Genomic DNA, 25,455 nt, shown 5'->3' on the forward strand with positions numbered 1-25,455 from the left:
TGTCTATTCAGTAGTTGCACAGTGAATACAAAATGCACAAAAGATGGTCACTGGGTAGAGAAATCTTGTCTGCAAAAAATGCAACACACATGGATCTTCTCTGATTGCCTAATAGCATCAGTCAGTAACTGAATACACAGAAAATGCACTCGGCACACAGGGGCAGCCTTTAAGCAGGTTTAGGTTAACCCATGACTTGACCTGCCTTGATGGTATCCATGAACTGCATCAAGAAGTGAGTCATCCGTGAGTAGATGCTTCATTGATACTCAGTGCCAAAGGAGTGGGATTGGTAGTGGAAACTGCAGTAGGAATGTATATGGGGAATGTCAGTGCACATCATTTGTTTGATCAGGGGTGCAAAGCCTCAGGCCTGAGTGCCACTCATTTGCTGCTTCTCTGGTATTTGTGCAGTTCTTTTTCTCTATTCTAAAAGGTTGAAATACCTTCCATAAGGCTTAGTTATTGGCAGTGAGAGGTGTAAGCTAAAACAGGTGGGCATATTTGGTATTTTGGGCCCCTGCCCACCAGTGGAATTCAGTTCCCGAGAAGTTCCCTGAAATGGTATTTGGCACCGAGGCTGAAAGAGGTTACATGTGGATGTACTCATTATTTTTCTTTTATTTATTAGATTTCTATAGCACCCTATAGCAAAAGCTGCATAGTTACATGGCTGGAAGGTATTTCATGGAAGCTATTCACCTGTATTCATCTACACACCCTTGTATTAAACCAGTTTAGAAATCTGAAAGGCTGTTAATATGCAGTGAACAAAGAAATGTGTTTTCCTGGACCAATGTTAAGTGCCTGCAAAGATTCACATATAGAGAACTTTGACATCTCACATATCAGAAAGTAAGATTGGCATGGGGCACACAAAGAAGATGACAGAATCTTTCTAGTCTAGTCTGGATTCCTTCTATGAGTTGTGTCATTAGAGGCCCTGGATTGGATTTTCCCAGGTTGGGAACTTGCATTACTTCTCGTTTAAGCAAAGCTCTCACATGGGAGTAAAGGAAAAAGAAAACACCACAGTGGAATCGGTTCCTTGTTCTTATCAAGGTATACTGAAAACATAATTACTCGTCTTTGCCTCTTGGAGATATATATATATATAGGATAACAGATTTGTGTGCTGGGCAATGCATGAAAGGCATACCTGATAGCTTGAATTAAATATGGGTAAATGGCTGTTCCTGCAGCTAAAGTGATGGGATTCGACAGTGAAATTATTGTTATGTGCCATCGGGTCATCTCCAACTCATGAATGCCCTCCAAAATGTCCTGGCCTTCACAGCCCTGCTCATTTCTTGTACATTCATGCCATGGCCATCAAGCCATCTCATATCTGGTCTTCCTTTGCTGCTTCTCTCTTCTTCAGGGAGTTTTTCCTTCTCATGCTGAGCCCAAAAGATGACAGCTCTAGTTTTTTCATTTTTCTTTCTAGGACAAGTTCTGGCTTGATATATTCTAGGGCCTTTTGATTTGTCTTTCTTGCAGTCCAAAATATTCACAAAGCTCTCCTCCAGCATCATGTTTTCAATGTATCAATTTTCTTCCTATCAGCTTTCTTTCCAGCTTTTGCACCCATGCATAGCATTTGGGATTGCAATAGTGTGGATGATCTTGGGCTTGCTCTCTAGTGAAATGTCCTTATACTCCATGATCTTTTCTGCTTCTTTCACTGCTGCCCTTCCAAGTGTCAGCCTTCTTTTAATTTCTTGGCTACAGCCTCCATTGGAATGGATGGCTGAGCTTGAGGTATGTAAAATTTTTCACAATTTCGATTCCCTCATTGTTGACAATGAAGTTGTGTAACTATTCTGTAGTGAAGATTTTCTTAATATTCAGCAGAAATCCTGCTTTGTCACTTCCCCCTTTCAGTTGCATCAGGAGTTGTTGCAATTCATTGCTGCTTTCTGCCTATAGTATGGTATCATCTGCATCTTCTGCTGATTTTCACTCCTGCCTGTGATCTCAATCAGCCTTCCTTATATGTTCTGTGTGAAGATCAGTCAGACAGATAAAATACACCCTTGTCTGACCTTAGGAAAGAGAGTAGCTCTCTATTTTCAAGGCTATTCAAGGCTATTCATATTCTTCAACCTGGCAGATCTGGACCTAATAGTGTCACCTTTAGACCCAGAGGTAGCAGCTCTTCTCCCTAAAGCTCCTTGGCAGAAAAAACCCTTTATGAAAAACTTCCATACTTCTCAGGAACAGAGAAGAAGTTACTGAAGACTTACAGTACACATTGTGTTAACTGTGAATATGCAAGTTTTCAGGGCGGAGCATATACCTAGTTAGAAAGTGCTAGGATTTGAAGTAGCCACAACAGGGAGGCACTGGCTTACCAAAAACAAGAACAGTGTGGTGACAAGGTGTACTCTGAGGTTACACCTTCCCTCCACCTATTTCCCCCAAGCAGGAGGAGAAGAGAGAAAAATGTTCAGGTCAACCAAACCTATGAAACTGGCAGTATGAGTAATTTGGTCCTGTGACCTATCACAGCATCTCACAACAATGACTTCTTCAGCATAGTCTTCATACAAACTTTCCCAGGAGGTTGGTGTCCTGCTCTCTACTAACACTTTCTGTACACAAATAGCAGATTGCACTGCAGCTGTCTCTTTGATTCAAAGAAAAAAAGTATTCATTCCAATGTGCTGTTATTCCCTCCTCTCTTTATTTGGCACTACCTCCTTTCACATTTGTGCATCCTTTCATTTTATGCCTCTTCTCACAAGCACTGTTCACAGCTGTTTTCTTTGAGCCTTGTTTCTTCTCTCCCGCTCCCATCCCGCAATTGACTTAGCCTCTTGTTCCCTCTATTTAAAATTAAACTTTCCTATCTTCATTGCCTGGCATCTCCATTTCTAACAGTTGCCAAGACTGCAGCAATGTGCTAGTCGCTGCCTTTTCCTTCACATCCTAGCAATTTTGCTTTGCATGTGCCATTTTCCTGGCAGTACGTTAATGAACAAAATACCATTTTAACTTTGAAAAGTCCATGTAGCCTTTCAGAAAGGTGCCAAATTGATAGTGCGGTAAAAATAAAAAAGGCCTTCATTTTGCTCCTATGTTAAATACAGCATAAATAGCAGCCTGCTTAGCTCGATGAATTCTTTGGAAATGGGTAGAGCTCTGCAGGATAATTCAGCTCTCATGTCAGGGAAGTGGGAAAGCAGATCAAGAATGTAACTCTGCACTTAGGAAGTTTCTCCCCTCTTGGGTCACAGATCGCTGGTACTGTCAGTGCTCTGCCTGTGTAAAATGAGGAAGTGACCTCTTCTTTAGGAGCTGGTTCAGTCCAATAGCGGAAGAACCTGCTCGACATGATGACAGGAAGCTATTAGTTGAAATGACTATTGATGGCAGTTGCTGACTAGTAAGCATCTGCTTCCTAGATACTGAATGTGCCATCCCTACTAGGATGGGCACTTGACAAAAAGAGGCTAGCAATTTGGTTGCCACAGGCAGGCCGGTGGACAACTGAGCTTTTCCTTTGGCTAGAAGAGTGTTGACAGTTCCCGGGTGTGCAGGTTTCTTTTGGGGTCTGGAGTTCCTTTAAGTTTTAAAAAAACAAAAGTGACACAAGATCACAAAAGTGTTCTTTATTTTTGTGTGAGCCCACACAGCATTTCAAAGACAGACTATCATTGCACTGTTGTTGGCTGCATGAAAGCCTAACACTTTCTTACTAGGTGTGCTCCTGCTTGCCCAGCTTGCGTACATGCCGTTAAGACAGTGACAAGTTTGCTAAAAGGCCTTTTTCTGTCTAAGAGCATTGGAGAGAAGAGATATTACCATTGGATCAGAAGGTGGCACTATTAGGTCCAGGCCTACTTGATCTTGGTTGAAGAATATGAATAGCCTTGAGAATAGATTGCTGCTCCCTTTCCTAAGGCCAGACATGGCCTCTTGCCTTTTCACTGGCACCTGGTTTAACAAAAATTAAAAAGCAGTGCATATCAGAAAAGGTTGAATAAAAATTCGACATAAAGATGAGATTAAAGGGGAGGGGCAACAGAAATACATTATATCAAAAGTAAATGATAAGACAATGATCATCAATAAAAGAGGAGAGTGGAAAGGTCACAACAATCTTGAAGACTATTTATCCACCAGTGCCACCTCCCAGCTCTGAATTGGCAACTGGCAGGATAAGGGCACACGTTTGCTGGTCTTTTCCTGAATGCCCTCCTATATTTTAACAACTAGAAATTCAAGAATCACAGCATTTTCTAGCATGGGCACAAGAAATACTATATCTGTACTGAATTCTAACTGCCTTTAGCTGCTAACAGCATAGGAGTTCTGTCACAAAACAGAATATTTGGAATATGTAAGAGATTTATAGAATACACCTACATATGTCCATTCAGAATTCGCACTGAATGAACTTAGTCATAAATAAGTGAGTACAGGATTGCAGCCTTTGGTATTTTAACTCAGGGAGAGAAAGCAAACTGTTTCAGTTATGGAAGAAAAATTATCTGAGACTTATTGGGAACTAGTGACTTTTACAAGCAACTGAATAAGTTGTTAAAGTGGTGGTGGTGGTGGGGGGGAGTTTTCCTTCTCTATGCAAAGGCAATTCTTCCCTTTTCCTTTTTGTGGTTGCTCAGTGTTACTGTTATAGAGTTATCCAAGCTGAAGTATGAAGACTGATTAAATTAAACAATCTAGCATCTAGTTCTTTCCCATCCATGAATACTCAGGCTGTATAGAAGTCAAGCGATACTCCTCAGCATATAGCACTGTATTTTGAAAGAGTCAAATGCAGATACTAACCTGATCTGTGCCTCTGTTATGCAGGTTAAACATGTAAAATCAATATAGGCATTACCCTTACTTTAAGGAAGTTTGATACTCACTCATACACTCACTCTGTGTAAAGGAGATATTCCTTGATTCTCCTGCTGCTTTACTTTTTCTTTAATGTTGTTGTTGTTATGTAATCATTGTGCTCTAGTTTGTTTTAATGCTGATTCTATTATGTCATGGGAAAACTGCCTGAAAATAATTTAGACAAAGTGGGATCTCTCTCTCTCTCTCATATGTATGTAGTTAGCAAATAAATACTTCCAGTGTTATTTATAGTATATTAATTTTAATGCTTTTTGAAAAACGTGATATGAAGAAACACTCTGTAGCCCAAGTATCTTCCCTTAGCACATTCATGTCTCACAAACAGTAGTGTTTTTGCTATCACCTGCATGTGTAATAGCACATAGTTGGTTTAAGGTGAAATCCTATGCAAGTTTAAATAGAAAATAAGTTGCAGGTTGTCTTTTTTCTGTTTTAACTTGCACAAGACTGTTTTTTTAGCATGTTAAAGTACTCTTAAAGTAGATGCTACTGATTGGCTTTGCAGCCGATCTCCCCCAGGGAAAGTAGCTGTAGGGCGGGGTTTACACATGCAATCAGCAACTAGGTTCCATGTTGTGAAATGAAGACTGTAGCTACAGTCATTGCCTAATTGTGGCTACACAGTTGTTATCCATCACAATCATGGATATGGTTGTGGTGAGTGTACTAATATTCCACTGTGCATTTGTTTGCAGGAGAAAGAAACTGCTCTTCACTGGGTGTGGAATTGCCCTTTGAATTCCCATTACAAGCAACGGTCACATCCATGGCATGATCCCACCCACAATTCTCCAGCTTTGCCTGCCTCCAAAGCAGCTTTTCTTTGCATGTGCATATCAAAAAGCAGCCCTACTTCTCTAAAGGTATTATCCTGGGAAAATAAAATTGACTACTGCACTCCTATTAATTATGGGGACATGATTTTTTGGGGAATTTTTAGGTTTCATGGCTATGCAAGTTCTATCTACAAACTGAAGCTGTGTCAGAAAATCGCATGGTTTTTAAGCTAAAGCATGGGTCCCACAAGGCCTGAATGAGGAATTAGAAGAGCTGTCTGCCCTTTATTATAATTGGGCTTGGGGTGGGGACACTCTCTTGGTTTTTATGTGCAGTTGCACAATCTAGAACAATCTCTGACTTCTCCCCTCTCTGAATTTGCTGGCACCTGCACAAGAGAATGGCAACACCTATGGACAAGATATTTAATCTGAAGCCTTCAGTAATAATTTTGCTTGCCAGTTATTGAGCTGAAAAGATATTCTGAGTTCTCAGGAGGCAATTTTAAGTTAGTGCATATAAAGGCATATGGAACTGGTATTGAATTGATTTGCTTTTGTTTACTGTTAATATATAAAATTAAATTGCTTAAGATTACCTCTTTTTTTAGACCCTGGAGACAGCCTCAGAAATATCAGGGTAAGAGCTCATTGAGCTTTACTGAAAATACAGTGCTATTTTCCAGCATCTTTAGACATGTACTCCCTCTACAGAGCTGTGTTGTATATATTCCAGTTGGTTTACACTCACTGTGTTGATATGAAAGCAATTCTAATTATCTAACTCTGTTTCTTCCCTCCTCCTTTTGGACTGTCTGACTCAAAAGAACTGCAAAGTTTAAAAAAAAAAAACCAACAACTGATACTTCAAGTGAAGTCAGTGAAATATCACACACCTAGTCATTCTTACATCTCTGCAGGAGAAGTCTGAAAAATGAACATCAAATTCTAATCTATTGCTCTCTGGCAACCACCAAAACTTTATTAATTGGTTAAAAATTCATCTAAAATTCATGGGGGAGAAATATTTTTATAGCTCACTAGAGAAGATCATTTTACTGAAGTCCATAAGCTCCTCAGCTCATCTTTATTTCATTTAGCTGGCACATTTTACTGCATTGCTCCAAGTTGTGTATGTCTAGCCCTTGCCATTTTATATTAGTTCTTGAGTAAATTTCTTCTTGCTAAATAAACTTAGTTTTTCATATTTATAAATGATTCCACATACTGCCTTTTAATTGTAGTATTCCATAAAGGAACACCATTCTGTTAACTGAGCACAGGACTTCCTTGTTGCTGTAGTAATGTAAGGGCCGCAGATCAGCTTCTCAGCACCAACTGCCAATTAGAAACTCTTGTCTGGCCTGAGGTAAACCAAATTGCTTTGCATGTTCAATGGAATACCTGAAGTGGCCTGATTTAAAAGGGTTTAACACAAATCCCTTTGCGTGTTCAGTGAACAAGTAGATAGGTTCTTAGGGCCTCATGGAGCAGGTCAGCTTGCTGCCAGGCAGGCACACTACTGTCTTGATGACAGTCTGGTAGGCGATCAAGAGAAGGGGCCCTCTATTCATTCCTCCATCGGTATGGAGAAATCATTCTCATAATGTCGAATTAGATCATAGCCAATGGATGGAGCTGCTAAGGGGAAGTTCTGGTCGTGGATGAGGCCAGCCTGCATATTGCTCTTCATATAGTCTTTCAGTGAATGGAGAGGGTACTGCTTTCCTTCATTAGGCTCTGCTTCTCCTTCCCTGTTTCTCCCGATGGAGGAAAGGCAGGGGGTGAGTAAACAGCATCTTCAGAGCAAGTTGCAGCTGGAAGCTGGCCTATGTTTACTCTGAGTGGCTTCTGGGAAGCTATAGTATGTCTAAGTAGGCTTGAGGCCATGTTGCTATTAAAGGCCTGAATAGCATTTGCTTAATGATATTCTGAAGAGGGAAAAGAAAGAAGTTTTTGGAATAATGTTAGGTGGACCATCTCTGTTTTCTTGTTTATTTACATTTGAGGCACTGCACCCATCTTGAGTCTTAATCTGGCCCACCCTGAGACCTGACCTGGTCTTTTCAAGTTTCACAGACAGCCATGTTCCTCCATGATGACCAATTGTTCAATGGTTTCCTGGCTTATGAAATTTTCCCCCCTTCCTTTTAAATGGATGAAATGCCTCTCCCAGGAGTTACTGGCCAGGTATTTTTGCCTCCCTGCTTTTGTTCAGCTCACCACTGACATGAGGACTATAGCTCTGCACCGTGGCAGTTGTGCCATGGAGTTCTGCAGGGCTCTATTTTGTCCCCCATACTTTTCAACATCTACATGAAACCACTGGGAGAGGTCATTAGGAGGTTTGGGTTGCGGTGTCACCAGTATGCTGATGACACCCAGCTCTACCTGTCATTTACATCTACTCCAGGTGAGGCGGTGGCTGTGCTTAACCAGTGCCTGGCCGAGGTAATGGGCTGGAAGAGGGCCAATAAACTGAGCCTCAATCCAGATAAGATGGAAGTCCTGTTGGTGGGCAGATTGTGGTTTCAGGTGAGTGACTTTACCTTGTCCTGGACGAGGTAGCACTCCCTCTAAAGGACAGGGTCCGCAGCTTGGGAGTGCTCCTTGATCCAGAGCTGTCACTGGAATCCCAGGTGGTGGTGGTGGCAAGGAGTGCTTTCCTACAGCTTCGGCTGATCCACCAGCTGTGCCCTTACCTGGACAAGCACTGCCTAGCAACAGTGATTCATGCTCTGGTAACCTTCTGATTGGATTACTATAATGTGGGGCTGCCCTTGAAAATGGTCCGGATACTTCAGCTAGTACAGAACAGAGCTGCCAGACTGCTGATGGGGACCAGTCGTTATTCTCATATAACGCCAGTCCTCTATACTAGCTTCCAGCTGAAGTCTGGGCCCAATTCAAGGTGCTGGCTTTAATCTATAAAGCCCTGAATGGCTTGGGACCAGGATACCTGAAGGAGTGCCTCTTTCCTTACATGCCATCATGCCCCTTAAGATCTGCAGGAGAAGCTCTGCTCTGGGAGCCCTCTTTAAAGGTGTTTAAAGAACAACTACCTGGAGCAGGGCCTTCTCTGCGGTGGTGCCCAGGTTATGGAATGCACTCCCTGAAGAGGTGTACCTGGTGCCGAGTTTATATTCTTTTCAGCACCACGTTAAAACCTTTTATTTAATTGCTATTTTAAAAATTAATATTTTATCATTAACAGTCACTTTTTTGTTTTTGTTTTTATATAATTTTATGGAATTTGTTATTGTTTTATTGTTTTTAATTGTATGTGCTGTGAGCCATCCTGAGATGCCAAGCCATGTGGTGATGGCATATATAAGTTTTAAATAAATAAATGAATAAATCTGGCCTCCACTAGTTTCTTCAAAGCAATTTGTCCCTCAGAATTAAAGTTTAACACTTCTTATTTGCACGTTAGTATTTTCTTTAGTGTCTGAATATGCATCACCAAACAAATTCTGATGCAGCTTCTCACGTATAACTATGTGATCGCCAATGGATTGTGGGTAGGGAATAGCAGCTCACTGCTTTCACAATGGAACACATTCCCTTCACTCACCTCAGATATCTGTGTGTGTTTTTGCTCCCAGGGTCATTAAAAAGGGGAGGGAAAGAATACTACTAGGAGCCCCTGTGCCATGGTTTTCCTCAAGCTGGGAGGCTACTCTGCTAAAAATCTGTTAGACCTGGAATTCTGCCTGTGGATTGAAGGGAAAAGAGGCTGGTAAATTCTAGCCAAGACTAAATTCTAGGATAAAGCAAACTCAAAATGGTGGTTGCTTATAAATATTTAGCATGTCACTCACTTTAGCCCAATTTGTCAAGTATGAATGCAAACATGAGTATGGAATATAAGCTAAAGTGAAAAATGTGATTGAGAGCTTTATAGTAAATGCTTCTTCAAATGTTAAAAATTGCATTAATGGAAGTTGTCGGTTCAGTCCTTGTCAACTTCGCATTGACAAGGTTCTTAAATGTTGATTAAAGCAATGAAAGGCATAGATATCATTCTGAATGTTCTGTCTGCCACACAGAATTTAGACACCTGTAGGATTATTTGGAATCCAAACTTTGATCTCAGAAACGTGCAACATGGTTCGAGCTGGCGCTCTGAATGTGCCGTGCCAGGAGTGAGAGAACCGTACTGTGGCCATGGCTCAGAGGAAGACCTTTGAGAGGAGATCTTGTGGGCGTTCTGGGCAGAGAGGCAGTGGCGTCTAGATGGAGCCCTCATCTCCCCTCCGTATGCTTCCAAGTGGTGGGACCATTGCCTGTACACTCCTTCTGCCCTCCATTGGGTGCCCGCCATCTCCTGAGTTCAGAGAGCTACACTCAGTCTCTTTGGACAGTGCTGTTAGATAATTAGAGGTTTTTTAAAAAATAAATATGATTAAACAGAATGGGCAGCACATAAATCCAGAAGCAGTAAACATAGCACACTTGGAAAGATAAGAAAGAGCTTAAAGGCATTAAAATTAGGTAATTTGGAATCTGCTGCATTACTTTTTAAATGTATTCATGGCTTATTTCATTAAGTGTCTATTTGCATACATGGAAAGTGATTTCAGAAGGCCTGATAAATGATCTCACCGTTCTTGTTCTGCACAGCTTACTCCCATGTGATTTAAGAAGAGTACCTCAACTGTTTGACAGGCATACGAGGCTTGTGTTGCAGAGGAGGTCTTTCCTTACAGTCCCTTTTTCGTCCTTGTGTGACACACTGAAGACTCTGCCTAATTTGACTTGCATTCAAAACTTAGTGCAGAAGTTCTGAAAACTTGGCTGGGTCTGCTTTCATCCTTGCCATGCTCTAGCCCAGGGGAGAAGAAACTTAGGGTAGGGACTGGTGTGCTCCCTGGCTCTGCCCTCTGAGAGCCTGATGATGAGCATGGACTGTTAGGTCACAGCTGTTCCAACTTGACTGCCAGTTGGGCTTGCTTAGATTGTGCTGGATCCTCCCCACTGGGGAAGGCACAGCAAGAGCAAAGGGGCCCCCACTGACTCTGTGGCTGGGACTTAGCTGGGGCTCTTTTACCTGTGCCACAAGCACTAAACATGCTGCTTGACCACACAACTGGCCCTAAGGGGAATCCTCCTGTGATCGCTAATCATTGAGGAAGCTGCAAGGATCCGTCTCTTCTCTTTGACGATTGATTGGAGAGAACAGGGAGGTTGCCTTTGTCACCACCTCACTGAAGTCTGGGATCCCACACAGGGAGCCAAAGCACCAGCAGGCCAGGTGGGAGCCTCTGTGGGCCAGGTTAGGCCTGCAGGATGGAGGTTCCCCTCCCCTGCTGTTAGAGTCCACACTCTGATGCAGTTGCTTGCACAGAACTCTTGCTCTGCAGTCATGCTTCTTGTTTCTGCCTTTTAACTCTCAAGGGGCTAACTTACAGAAAGTGGAGTTTCCGATATTTCAAAATTAAAATTGTACTTAAGCTTTAAATCAACTTCCCTACCAGAGGAAGTAGCCATGATAGTGCTAATGATTAAAGTTGAATCTGTTGAGAGCTATGAATCTACTTCTGGATGAAAAAAATACCAAAGACTTAAAAGAGAGTGAGGTGAAGAGTGAGTGAGAGAGCACAGGTTTCTCAATAAAGCTAGCAATCAGAGGATAAAAGAACAGGTCAATTGTATGAGATGGTATCTGGTTAAGAACATAGAAAGCAAGAAAAACATACAAAAAAGGAGTTCCTGGGTCTGGAAGTCACAACAGACAATTACAGTAAACAAAAATCATACAAATATTGTTGTGGTTTCTGGGCTTGAAACAAGCTGTGATGATAGACCACAACTGATTCCGTCAGCACAACAAGCCCACAGTGGTTAAACAAAGAAGCCCATAATTGCTTGTGGTGCTATTTGAAACTGGTCACTCTTTGCCAGGATACAGAGTGCCTGCCGCATTCCAGAACTTCTGGGGCAAGTGGTGACTTTGTCCTCATTCCAGGCTTGGAACCTGTGAGTCAGGCTCATGTGTTCTGCATCCGTGAGAGCTGGTCTCCAGTTGATTTAGGTAATCACACTTCACTGGCCTAGGAACGGGGAGCTTTAGGATTCAAGGTGTGAGGGAGGTGGTGCCAAACTCTCACTTCATCTCAAGGTTTCATGTCTCTGGGCTTAACTGCACTTGATGTTATTGATATGATTAGCAATAACCTGAGGGCAGACATGAGGGAGAGACAGTCATTGGCACTCCAGTGTCTGGAGAGCAGATGTTTAGACTTTCCTACATCAGCTGAACTACTGGTGAAAATCCCCCTTCTCATGCAGCAACTTGCATTAGGAAAGCAAAACACGCACGGGGATGCTAGTGTCCAAAGGAATGTGTAGACCTCTTGGCACCATACACTGTGGTACTCTTTAGTTTCCAACTCACACTTGATATTTAACTCTAACAACAACGTGAACTACCCTGATCACAAATCATATTTTTAGCCTGGTCTTCTAGTTCATTAGCAGAAAGGGTTATTTAAATTTTGAGTCCTAGGACATATTTATCGCTTCTTGGATCAAAGATCTTTCCTCCTGGGCATCAAAGGATTCTCCATAGAAGGGACTGCATGCCTATGATGCTGTGAGGAGTTGGTGTGATTGGCAGATTCTGCCTCAGTGTTGGGCAGGGAGCAGTAAGGGAAATTAAAAATGGTTACAGTAGGTCTGGGTGGACTTTCTGGGGGAATGCAAGAAAAGTACGGATCTACTGGGACCTGAAGTGAACTCTGCATGGAGCCACTACATTTGCCTAGATGGCAAATACAGTAATCTGTGGAAGCTGAGCAACCTTATGAATGTACATGCTGTTTGGAGTGGTGAGAAATAAAGTCCATTTGTTTATGGGTAACCCTTGATGCAAGGCTGTTTAACTGGGGGAAGGAGCAAATACCCACTCGCAGTCATTATGGGTAACCTGTGGATATCAGCTGGACTCTCAGGGAATTGGGATGGGAACCACCCTTCCTATGTCCATCCTACCCTTCCACCACCCTTCCTATGTCCAGAGCAAGAGGCAAACAGTATACCTGGGGCAACTTTTGTGATCTCCCAGTGGGGTTGAGTTCAGAGCCCTTCAGCATGACGGGGCAAGCTAGTTTTTTAGAAGATGGTAGCAGATTGTACAGAGAAGGAGGAAAATGTGTGAAGCCATATGTTAATAGTTAGTATAGCAGTACCCTTCACTGTGGAATGAAATGTAGAAGCCATTTGACTTCTACAAACTGCTCTTACATTTTTGACTCCACAGAGAAGAAATGAGAGGTTCTTTTCAACCTCTAGTTCTCTTTATCCTTGCATCTGCTTATTTGTCCTGGGGAATACCAAATAGAAAACTGTTTCTGTTCGAACTGTCAGTGGAAATAAAATAATAACCAACTAATACATTAAGATGTTTCAAGTTGCGATGTTGTAAAGAACTGTTAGCTATATGATTTTTGTAGTAAATGGCGAGAGTAAAGATTAAAAAGAGAAGAGTTAAGATCAGAGAAAGAAGTCTGACATAAAATCTGAATAATCTTACAATCAAAATCATCTATTTGTATGTTAATTAGATTCCAGTAAGTTTCCATTTCACAGTATGTCTCAAAGTTTATGACCATTGTCTGATTTCCCAGTTCATAGTGGCACCATGTCAAGAGTTTCCTTCAGCAGGATGGAGATCTGGCTGGGGAAACTTTCCAGTCATTCTGCCCTAAATGTCACTATCACAGATAGTATTTAAGTGCACCGAAGGGTTCCTTCACTCTTCTTTCCTCTTCTTCTTACCAAACGCAAGCCCAGACTATGCACTGCTACGCAGTTTCTGCAACACAGTCTTGGTGCTTTGCCCAGTCTCCTGAGAGATCATATTGTTATGGTAATTGCTCAAGGGGAAGAATGAAAATAATTACATGGGAATAAAGGAGTTGTATCAAAGAGAAGAGACTTCCAGGCATATCCTGAGAGTTTTGGCAACGCAAGACTTCTAAGCTGCTATAGATCTGGCCTTGAGTTTTATATAAAAAGGGGGATTCCATCTGAGCTCTTGTTTCTAATGGAGGAGGGTATGTGTTGATATTTTCCATCTGTAGAGCAGCAAACTTTCTTTTTCCTTGGGACCTATATTGTTCCTTTGCCTTTCAGTCTTGGAATGATTTGTGCAGATGAAACAAAATCACCAGAATCAAACTCATGACGGCATTTGATGTAATCCTTGGCTGCAGCTGTCTAGATTCTTTGCATCCTCCGGGCAGAGCAATATGGGCTCCTGAGTAGGTGCTTTACTTTCATAGTATAAAATACCAGCAGGAAATTTGTATACTGGTTAAGAATGCAGGACTGGGGCTCAGGCAATCTGGGTTCTTGTCCCTGCTCAGCCATGGAGCCAAAAGGGTGACTTTGGAGCAATCACAGGCTGTCAGCCCAACCCACCTCACAGGGTTGTAAAACTGAGAGCACCGGGAAGAAAAGATGTAAGCAGCTTTGAGTTCTTTAAAAATTTAATTCTAATAAATAAATAAAGTCTTGAAATCGCTCTTATCTCTGTTGATTGGAGATAAGAACAGGGTTTTCCTGCTTACCACTGAAGATAACTTCATTTCTTTGGGTGCTATGAAAGCTCCTGTCTGTGTTTTTCTTTCAAAGCTCAGCTGATGAACGTTTCTTCTTACAATTAGAAGCAATTCCAAAAGTGCAGAATGCAAAGGCCTTGCAAAATATTAAATCAGCAAAAAATTCAGTAGAAGTAGATTTGTTTGCATTTTCCATGCTGCTATTAAGCATTCATGGAGCATGCCATGAGGTAGTAATAGAACAAATGTAAATGTTGCTGATGCCAGATGCCATTTGGGGGTAACCGAACTTTAGAAATGCTGCAGAATGATTTTTGATAACATTTAATGTATCTCTTCTTAATATTCTCAACATATATTAGCATGTTACTCGCTCCCATTAAGTATTTATTTAAGATATTTCTTGGCTGCCTTTCAGGGCAAGAGCCCTCCCCATGTGGTGTACAACTAAAAAAACGGATGCTCTATTAAAAACAGTAAAAACACAATAAAAGCAACAACCTTCCAACAAATAGCGAGCTCCAGCATAAAATAAAGCAGGCAATTGCATCTGCAACTCAGCCTGATAAAACATAATCTGGGGAAAGGCAGAGTAAAGAAATCAGTTTTCAGGGGTTTCTTAAAAGCCTGCACTGATAGTGCCTGGCAGACCCATGAAGGAAACTCATCCCAGAGTTGTTTGTTACACAGCCTTCAGCAAAAGTATATCATTAATGCACTGGCAAAAACTGCCCCCCGGGGGATCTGCACCAGAGCCCTTTCCATTGATCAGGGAGTTTTGTGGTGGTATTTACGCAAAATGCATTTTCTAATGTTGAGGCGCAAGTTAATGAATACAGCATAGCTCTTCCATGGCCTTGAAAATCTCATCTTGTGTTGCACACAAACGCATGGTTGCCGAAGCAGGAGGAGTCGGAAGGGGAGCTGAATAGCTCCTCTTGCCCCTTCAGAAGAAACATGGAGAAGAAGGAGGTGGGGAGAGATGAGGGGGAGGCTGTGGTGCTACTTGCTCTCCTCCCTCCCTCCCATGGGATGAGCAATTCTTGAAAGTAAGTACAAAAGCAATTCTTGAAAATAATACAGCCCCTTTCCTAGGCTGACTTTCCCAAGAGCAAGCACCCTGGAGAACAGTGAGGCTCACTTCAGAGGAAGTGTGTATATGGGCGCGGTTTTAATAAAAAACTGGTTTTAATAAAATGGATAAAATGGGTCCAGATGACTGAAGAAGCTGTGATAACATATGGAAACCTTAGAACAGACCATTTACTGTTTTAGGAAGGTAAGGGGACCACATGGAAATGCCACAACTTGGTTCAGGAAATACAGCAGACCACCAAGGAGAGGAAATTCCCATGTCTTCTTGTGACTTGCAAACCCAGGCATTTTGGGAGAACTAGTCTGAAGAAATCTACCATAGACTGGCAGAAATAGCATGAGAAGGCCAGTTTGGGTGAATACCAGTGAATCAGGCATTAAAATGTCAGTAAAAATGCCTAGTGTAGATTCCTTCTGGTGAGATCAGGAAGAAACAAATTGGTAGGGGCTTGTACATAGTAGCTGTCAGTTTCTAGGAATGTTTGGGCAATATGTGTGCTAATACTAAAATAGGAGCCAAGAGATGCTTCAAAGACGAGGGCCATTTGAATCAGCTGGTTATTTCTGTGGAGTATGAAATGTGCTGTATGTCAGCAGTTGCCATAAACAAAATTATCAAGTGGTTCTGAAATGCTTAATCAAACTATAGTTTTTAATAAAGGAGTGCAGTCATAGTTCAGATCTTGCTGGCCACCTGCCTAGTGGCAGTGTGCATATTGTGCTGGGCTGGTGGCCCTCCAGATGTTTGGCCCAGAACCGCTATGGCCCCTCTCTATTAGCTATGCTGACCAGGATTCATGGACATTGTGGGCCAAATAGCTGGAGAGCCATGCAAGTATTCTGTCATCAGCACAGTCCCTCTGCATGACCCTGCTTGATTCTGTAAGTCCACTGGCTTTTCAGGCACCCTTTCCAACCACTGCTTGAGGGTCCGTAGATGAAGAGGATCAGGTGTGTCACCTCCAGATTGTATAGCCATCTCAGTAAGTGAAAAGTCACACTTGGAAATTTCTGCATCCTCATCAAGCTCTAAGTACGTATTTGTCACGAGTTCTCAAAAGATCTGTATAATGGGGTTCTTGATACAGTCAACTAAATCTACCTGCCTTGAATTGATTCCCCCACCCTTCTGTCCAATAAGCTTGGATTTTAAGAGAACTTCTATATTAGCATTTATATCACAATAGCCATTTAAAGCATCAAAAAAGAATCCTAAAAAGATCATAGAAATAGCCGTGTGAAGTGGAGGATAGAGTTCGGCTCAGAGGGGCATACTTGGGCACCTGCCAGCCCCAGAGCCTAGCATGGACTGTCACTGTTGTGAGAATGGCCCTTTTTTGTCCAGTGTTGTGTGCAAGGTCCAGCACATGCACAAGGCTACCTACATTTTCAGCAGGAATATTATCTAAGTGGCTAAGCCCATCTGTGTATTGATTGATTGAATTTTTAAAATACCACACAATAGTCAAATCTCCAGACAGTTCCCAACAATTTAAAACATAAGATACAGTATAAAAGTTCAAATTCTCCATACTGTAGATGTGAAGGCTCTTGTGTTGGTGTCAGAGGTCAGCTGTCTTATCTCCATGTGCAAACTGAGGATATCTCCAAGTTTCTTTAGCTGCTTCCTTCTGGTCCTCAAACAGATGAACTTGGGAACTCTGCTCTTGCCACATGGCATCACAGTAGTAATTCCCTGCCCTAGGATCTTGCAGCAGTTCAGCCTTCTGTTCTTCAACCACAGTGACTATGATTGCTCCCTTTCGTCCTCCTTTCTGACAAATCCAAGATCCTGGATCTGGTGGTTCTTCCTCAAGTGCTGCTTCTGCCCACATTCTTGTGAGCTTCTTCCCCATAAATTGGAGCCCACTGTCCTGCATAACAGCCACCACTACCATGAGAAGAACTGGAGATTTCTCTGGACCCATGAATGGCCCACTGAGCAAAATCTGGAGTCAACTCTGGTTGAAGCAACACCATCAGTATCTAAGACATGAGTCTGTATTCGTGTAATACAGGGACGACTCGACAGTGTCTGTTGGCTGGTGCTGGTGGTGTTGCACTAGCAGAGTCGAGTGGGATGGGTATTCTGAGATTATGTGTACACCCTGGTTTTTCACTAGGACACACCATACTCAAAACAAGTAAATACTTTATTAAAGAACATCTAGAAGGTAGGAATGCTTGGACTATGACAATCCTTTGAAAAAAGAACTTGTCATGGTTGGGATAAAGATGCTTAAAAGATACAGTGAAATAGATGCAATTTTGTATCAAGTCTATTGGGGACACACTTCAACCATTATTGAAATACATGTTAATGCTTCAGTGAATTTCTGACACCCCGCTTCCCCATTTTCCGGAATTCAGCCATATATTTGGTGAGCAAACGCATCAGAATCAGTTTGCATGTATATATTATCAAGGGAATAGATTTAGGTGTATGCCCTGGAATACCGAAATTATATGTCATTTTCAAAGATGCTTTTCCTTTACAGCTAGTGTGAGCTGTGGGTGCAATGGGCTTTTCCAGGCAATGCTCTGAATACTTAATTTTAGAATGCAACTGCTTCTCCTCAGGAGTTAACTTTTTAAAGTAACCTTTCAGAAGATGAAAGTGAGACATGAAACATTTTTCATTTACTATTGGAATCACAATTCTTGTCTCTCATGAGAGTATTCCACCAGGGCGATATGTAGTTTACATTAGGTAGAAGCCATTTTAAAAAGAAAAAGATTGGGGGGGGGGGCGGGCAGCAGAAGGGTCTAAGAGAACTTAAGGTAAGAGAGGGAAAAATCCAGAGGGATGAAGAAAATGAATGACACAAATCTGGACTCTTTGTATTTTAATTAATATGCATAAAATTAACAGCAAGTTTAAAGCAACTAATGTTCCCAGGGTGGCCAGATAACCATCAGTTAATTACTGCTTTCTAATTAATATTAAAACATCCAACCATCAAGCCTTGAAGCCAAGATTCTTTTTTGTTATGTATTACTTTTTAGTATGAATTTAATTTACAAAACTTGGTGAAATTCCTATTGAGTGACATTTAACCCCATCCACCCCAGCTACTTCTATCTTTTTAAAGAACAGGGTAAGATGTAGATTAAAGAACATATCAGGTTAAGATCTGCAAGTAAAAATGGAGGTCAGACAAATGGAGTAAGTGCCCAAAAAGGTGGAGGGCAATATATCCCTCTTAGTAAAGTAATTCTCTTGTTTCTTTCTGTCGAATCTTGCTCACTTTCTTACCCCTGGTTTTGGTGCTTCTGAATTGGGCTACTTGGCTCTTCCTTTTTTAAACGATTATTTCTGCCCGTGTCTTTCGTGACTGTGTGCACATTAGCCTGTTTGCAGCCTCATCTTGTCACTTTCCTCGTACACTGCCTACTGCACTTTGGCTCTCCCATTGGCATCCGCAAAATACAAGGCCATTGACCAGCAAGACTGCATGTATTGCATAGACAAAAGCGCTATTTTGCACACCTACAGAAGAATAGTGTGAAAAAGCACTATTTTGTAAAGGTGGTGAATGAGTGACAGTGCTGCTGCGGGGGCCATTGGACACTGGTGCAGAAGACTGGAATGGTGAGTTCACAAGAAACAGCACTGCCCTTTTTTCTGCTCTTGCCCATTGACTGTGTAGCTAATCCTGACAACTCAGGGTAAAATTGCTCTTCTGGGACTGGACAACACACAAATCCATCATGAGTCTGAACAGCCCTGAGAAAGCTCATTCACACATCATAGCAAGCCACCCTGGCAAAAGCCAATCTACGGAGTTGCTTGTGGGTAGTTTGTCCCCTTCCTTCTCACTTGGCCTACCAATGGGTAACCCAAGGGATCCCACAGCAGGACTGGTTCGTGTCCCCCTGCGGCTTTGTCACTTTAACCTTTCCCTGCAGAGACTGAAAAGGTTGCTCCTCATGCCTTCTTACAGGGACATATACATTCACGCCTGTATATATCCTTGTGCGATGTAGGTGGGGGACCATGGCAAACTCTGTAAAAATGCTGGTTTCTTTGAAAAGGGAGTGGCTTACCTTTTTCCATGTTCCTGAGAACACAGAGTTTTGGGAACAACTGGAAAGTGAGCTCAGGCTTAAGGCCGTGTAGAGCAATGCAACAACCAATTTGCCATGGATTGGGTATAACTCCTGTCATTCCTTGTCATGAGAAAGATCACTTGTACCTTTTATTTCCTTTGACAGCTTGTCTTTTGACAGCTGTCAAGAGAAACCAAAGGAAATATGGGGTCCATGGGGCCAATGTCCAGGGTTGATACCTGCTGTTTTTCCTTCAGTTCTGACTCATAGAACTGCTCCCTTTTTCAGTTGCACAAGCACAATGGACTTTTTAAAAGGGAAAATGTATAAATAATTACTTCCCAACCACTGGCAGCCTCCCTGATGTGCTGCTTAGGCACTTTGAAGGTACTGTCTGTGGTTGTCGAAATGGGGATTGCAAAAGCCAGTTATTAAGCCAGCTTTTGTGATCTTTAAAAACAATAAAGTGACAAAAAGACTAAAAAGGCTCACAGCTGTGACAGGAAACATCCAACCAGTGTCAGACATCCCCTAGCGCCACCTGGGCACTTGTGAGACAGCTGGCACTGGCAGGTTCCCTAGCAAGTCTGGGGGAAAGTGGCAAGTGGTTTTTACCATTCTTGGTGAGCAAGTCACTAGTTAATAACCATGATGAGGTCAGTTGCTTGAGTCTGGACAGCGTGACAACCTTTTGTGGGTGCAATAATTCCAACCCAGGGTTATCAGGGTTTCCTTCAAACAATTCACTCTGGAGAAACTGGTGCAGGTTTTCATGAATCATTGTATCATGCGGATCCAGTAAGTAAGTTCTCGGTGTGGCTTATTCATGATTATGAACCCACCTTGCAGAGAGTGAAGCAGCTTCTGATGATAGGACAACTCACCACGGCTAGCTGCCTATGAGGGATTGTTGTGTTGTGCAAACCGGGGGCGGGGCAGCATTTCCTTATTTTCCTGTACTGAGATGTGAGTGCCATTGTTTATGTGATCAAAATGTCACCAACCACACACAGGAGGAAAATTCCAGCCTTTCAAGCAGTGAAAAACCAGAATTACTTTTGCTTCATGCAAAAGCAGAAATGCTGCTTACATTTCTTCCTTGGCTGTCCAATTCCCATGTTCTACAATAGGTTAAGTAATAGGTAAGTTGTAAGTAAGACCTACAACAAAATGTGCAGAAGTTTGGGGTTTCAGTCAGCCAGCAAGGCAGCCTCCTTCCATTCAATTCCCATTTCCTGTGTGTGTGTGTGTGTGTGTGTGTGTGTCTGTGTGTCTGTGTGTCTGTGTGTGTCCATCTGAGAAGCCAGTTAGCCTCTGTCCTCACTGAGCTATTGGTGGTTGCTTTCTGCCTATCTGGCCATGCTGGGTGGGAAATGCTGGGAACTGTAGCATTTTCTTTTGGTCTAAGCTTTCTTAGGAGTGCTCCTTGAGTTTTTGTATACCTCCAAACCTTGACTTTTCCATCCTGCATGTGGCTGGTGACATTCTGATCACATTAGCAATGGCACTCACATCTTAAAATCAGAAATAGAAAAATGCTAAACAATACAAAAATACAAAACCGCTTGCTTCTAAATCACCAGGAATAGCAGACAATAATTAACTCTATGATGCCTCCCCTGCTGACAGGTATTAATGAAATGAATGTAGCAAACACTACTTCATTATAACATGCTCCATCTTCATGCATTCTTTGGCAATGTAATCGTCCTCAAATATTCCCTATTATTAGCATCACTCCTGCCATTTGATATCAATGTTTTGAAGCAGTGGGCCTGGATTTCTCATGATATACCTAGCAAGTTCATATCAAGGTATGCTACTGAATTTTCTTAATGTATTGTCTGTATGGAAAATGAAATTACATAAGGAAAGAAACAGGGCAAAGCAGGGCCAGCTTAAAAAGAGCTTTAAGAGAAATTCCAGTTAAAGAAGAAAGCTGAACAATATGGTGACTTGATAGCAAATAGACATTCTGGCTCCCTCCCATTCTCAGGTATGAATGTTAATTTTATTCCATTCTTGATTTCTGGCATTCAGGGACAGGGCCGGGGAGGGGAAAGGGGGGCTTGTGGCTGTTAAGGTTTCAAGGGAAGAATGTTCAGCAGATTTCTTGTGATTTTTGAGGCCTGTCATTTTGAACTGCCATTTTATTCATCACTCATCAGTGCTAGAATCTGTCGTTGTGGCAGCTGCAACATATATCTAATCGAGGGGGGCGGGCTTTCCCTTCAAATGTCATTGTGCATCTTCTGTTTTCAACAAAAGAATTCCATGCAAGGATGACACTAAGATTAATTTTTAAAAAGAGGGAAAAGGAGGGAAAGCATTTAGATGGATAATGAGAATAACTAAAATTACTTTATATAGGATCAATATCAGCTGTTAAGAGATTAAACACCTTTTGTTGACTGATCTGCTCCTGACTGAATGCTCGTGTAGATGAAGAGAGCGTAGCTCCATGCTGTTAGTGTGTAAGAAGCACACTTAGCAAGCTATCGAAAAGCGTTCTCAAAGGCAAGGTACAGAGTACAATGCTCAGATCCCTTCTGTTGGCAGGAAGCCCTCAAAGAAATGACAGTGCATGGACTCCTGGTTGGCACACAGCTTCTTCTGCAGCTTGGTCTAGAATGAGCTTCTGCTCTTATGAAGATCCCTGAAACTTATATAGGTTTTTGGTGTTTACCCATAATCACACGTGCTGCTATTAAATAGACAAAATTAGTAGGTTTTGCAGAGAACTAATGGGGAAAGAATAGTAAAGGATGACTGTATATACATCTTGGAGATTCCTTTACCAGACACTTGGCCTTGACCAGGCCCATCCGGTGGCAAAGAGCACTTTCAAGCAGGCCAAGAGACTGCCCAGAGCCAGCTGGTTCCCAGGCCATACCTCGTTTGACAATGGGTAACAGCCAGCTAAGCAATTGGAGGATGACCTGCAGATAACTTGCATTTATATTATAGCTGGCATTTATATTAAACCCACAAGTATCCGAAAACAGAATGAACTCTAAGCATCATGAGCTCCTTGGTAATAGACACTGGTTGTGAAAGGCTGCAACAGACAATGAGAAATAAAGAATGGCTCTCCCAGGAAGGCCCAGATAGATGGGCTACATGCATCTCTTTCCTCATGAGCACAATGATCTTTTGTCCTTTTTCACTATGGCTACTAATGAGGTATTTGCGATGTTCCTATCACACCTCCCTGCCTCAAATAGTTGGAAGAAATATATATGGGGAGCTATATGGATGAAAAATAAATGAAACTGCCTATCCAATACTGTCATTTTATAAACTCAAATAGCACTAATTGATCTCCATTTTCATTGTGCAATGCACAACTGCTATTGTCAGCCTGGAGAAGCTCCTTCAGCCAGACTAGATTGATTCTATCTTGCTTGATCCCAGAGACAGAATCCTCTCTTTAGCAATACGCTGTAGGTCTCTGCTTATGCAAAAGGCCTGGTCACCTGATCTTGGCATTGCAACACAGATGACCCTGCTGATGTACTCTGTAGGCCAAGCACCACCATGTAGCCATTCTAGTTGATAGTCTATGTGCTTGAACAATAGAACCTTCCAGCATCCATCTCAGAGCTGGGGATTAGGCATTACTGGACTCTTAGCAGACAAGAGATTCCTCTAAAATATCCAGCCTGGCAAGGAAACAAGAAGAGCTGCCCTCCACTGAGAAAGGAAGTAGGGTTCTCTTTCAGCTTGTTTCCCAGGACCAAGTTTCCCTGGCAGTAAATAAGCCTTGGGGCAATCCCAGGAGAGTACAGGTACCCAAATGTGGGATTTCATTGACCAAATGGGAGAAAACCAGGAGAACTGCCACAGGCATAGTTGATATCTGAGGAGCCAAGTAGGCAGGACTGTGCTAGCCAGATCACATTTTTCCATTTTGTTTGTCCTTTGTGCAGATTTTCTACTTTAAATGCTTATTGTGTTGTGCCTAGAATCAATATTATCCCTTTTCTGCACTTTTGTCCTCGATCCTTGATAACTCATTTATCCAGTTTTCACCAAAATCCAGACTATGTGCTATCGGGATCAAAAGGAGGAGGCTCACAAGAGGAGCACCCTGTTTTGGAGTCATGCTACACTATTTCAGCACTCAGGTAGCACATAAAATATTGAGTACAACCTGAACCTGGCTGTGCTCTCCTAAGGGCACAGGTGGGCTGTGACGATGCCCAACACAAAGGACCCCACTGGGTTCCTTGTCCAGTCATCCACAAAGCACTGAATGTGCTTGGGGGTCAAGAGATGGGGTTTGCTGGTGGCAACCAATACCAGTGGGCCCTCAGACAGGAGTCCCTATACTTGTACAAACACAACTTTACATAGTTTGGTACTTGGTTTCTGTTCATCATTTGTAGTAGTGGAATGATCAAGGTAGATACTGCTATCATCTAAGATAGATAATTTTTGTCTGTGTATATCCTTCCCACTATTTTGTATAAATAGTTATTGTTATTTATACATGCCCTATTCTGCTCTTCTTAGAAAAGGCTAATTGGAGTTAGGGTTATCAGACAAGGAACTCTTCAATCTATTTTCAAGAAGAGATGTCAAGTATTTGTCCCTGAAAAGTGAAGCAAACATGCTTCTAAAATAACAAATTGAAAAAATATCTGGCAATTATTTGGAAAAATCAATTTCATTCCCATAATGGTGAATCCAGGTGACTCAGAGATTTGTCCATCAACAGAAAAAACATTTGCTTGCCTTTTTTCCTTTTAGAATTTGCAGGGCTGTGATTTGAACATTTTCATGCACATGTTTGAATCTTTTGAAGGCTTTCTTATTGCTTTCTGGTTGGTATCAGATTATAGTAAAATGAATGTGTGAGAGAGGAACTACTGTGTCTTGGAGTTGCAATTTAAAAATGAAAGAAGGGCTGACCTATTTTGGGCTCTCTTTTCAAAGTCAAGTCAAAAAGAACCATGGGTTGCAGTTTTTGTAGGTCTGAGTCAAACTGCAGCACACTCTAGCTGTGTATAAGTTATATGGTTTTATCTTCCCATTACAAATCACAGACATTTGGCTTGAATCCACTTTCCAGCTAAACCCTACAAGTTATAAAATGTGCTCTCACAATGCATACCATGGGCTGCAATATTGTGGTCCCAGAAGAGCATCCCATGAGTGTGGTTCTTACCTCTATCTCATCAGGAGAATAATGTTTCTTCTAATAGTTGCACCATTCAATGCATTTTGCCTAGTATACTAATCTTTGCAAACATTTCCCCAATACTATGGATTTGGAATATTATTGTCCCTAATACAAGCATTTTTGACTTGAGAACTTAACTGCAAAATTGGGAGAAGCACAAATTTTGAAGGCTAACTCAATTTTCATCCACATAGTTGGAAAAATGAGAAATAGATATACATTCAAATGTGAGTTTCTCCCCATTCTTATCTGTGGGTGAGTAGAAGAACGATTCCATTTGTAAGAAAACCATTTCTAAGCATGTGAAGAACACTGAAATCCAGAAGAATGTGCCTGCTTCTGAAGGCATGCTGTACCTTTTGCATAATTTGCTAGATGCGGGTAGCACCAGGTGTTGCACAGTGTCTTGCACGAGTCCTTCAACGATGTGCACAATGTGTTCTGCTAGCCCTTGCACAATAGTTCATGCACTGTCTCACACATATCCTTTCATGGGACTGCTTCTCTTTGCTGGAGCTTCCACCATTCCTAAATTTCTGGGTTCTGGTAGACACCTGTTTCCCTGCTAAAGAACTATGTGAGTGTGCATATGAGGGTTGCCTAGCCCCAGAAGATCCCACGGCGAACAATGGAGGGGACCAGGCTGCACACTCCTCCTTAGATAGTTACTGGGTTTTATAAGGTTTTGCTGCTGCTTCTGCAGTCCTGTTGACATTTCTACATTAAACTATTTTCTCCTATTAGCTTTTAAATTGTACATTACTGGTGACTTGCGACTAGTCTGATCTAAAACAAGCAAGCACACTGATACTTTCCAGTCTACAGACAAGTTATGTTTCTTTCTCATGTGAGCCATCCTGGCTGTTGTCAGGACATAAGTCTTTAATGAAACTCAGTCAATATAATGGGTTGA

Source organism: Varanus komodoensis, unplaced genomic scaffold, assembly GCF_004798865.1.
Source record: "Varanus komodoensis strain SLA01 unplaced genomic scaffold, ASM479886v1 scaffold6_4, whole genome shotgun sequence".
In the NCBI taxonomy this organism is placed as follows: domain Eukaryota; kingdom Metazoa; phylum Chordata; class Lepidosauria; order Squamata; family Varanidae; genus Varanus; species Varanus komodoensis.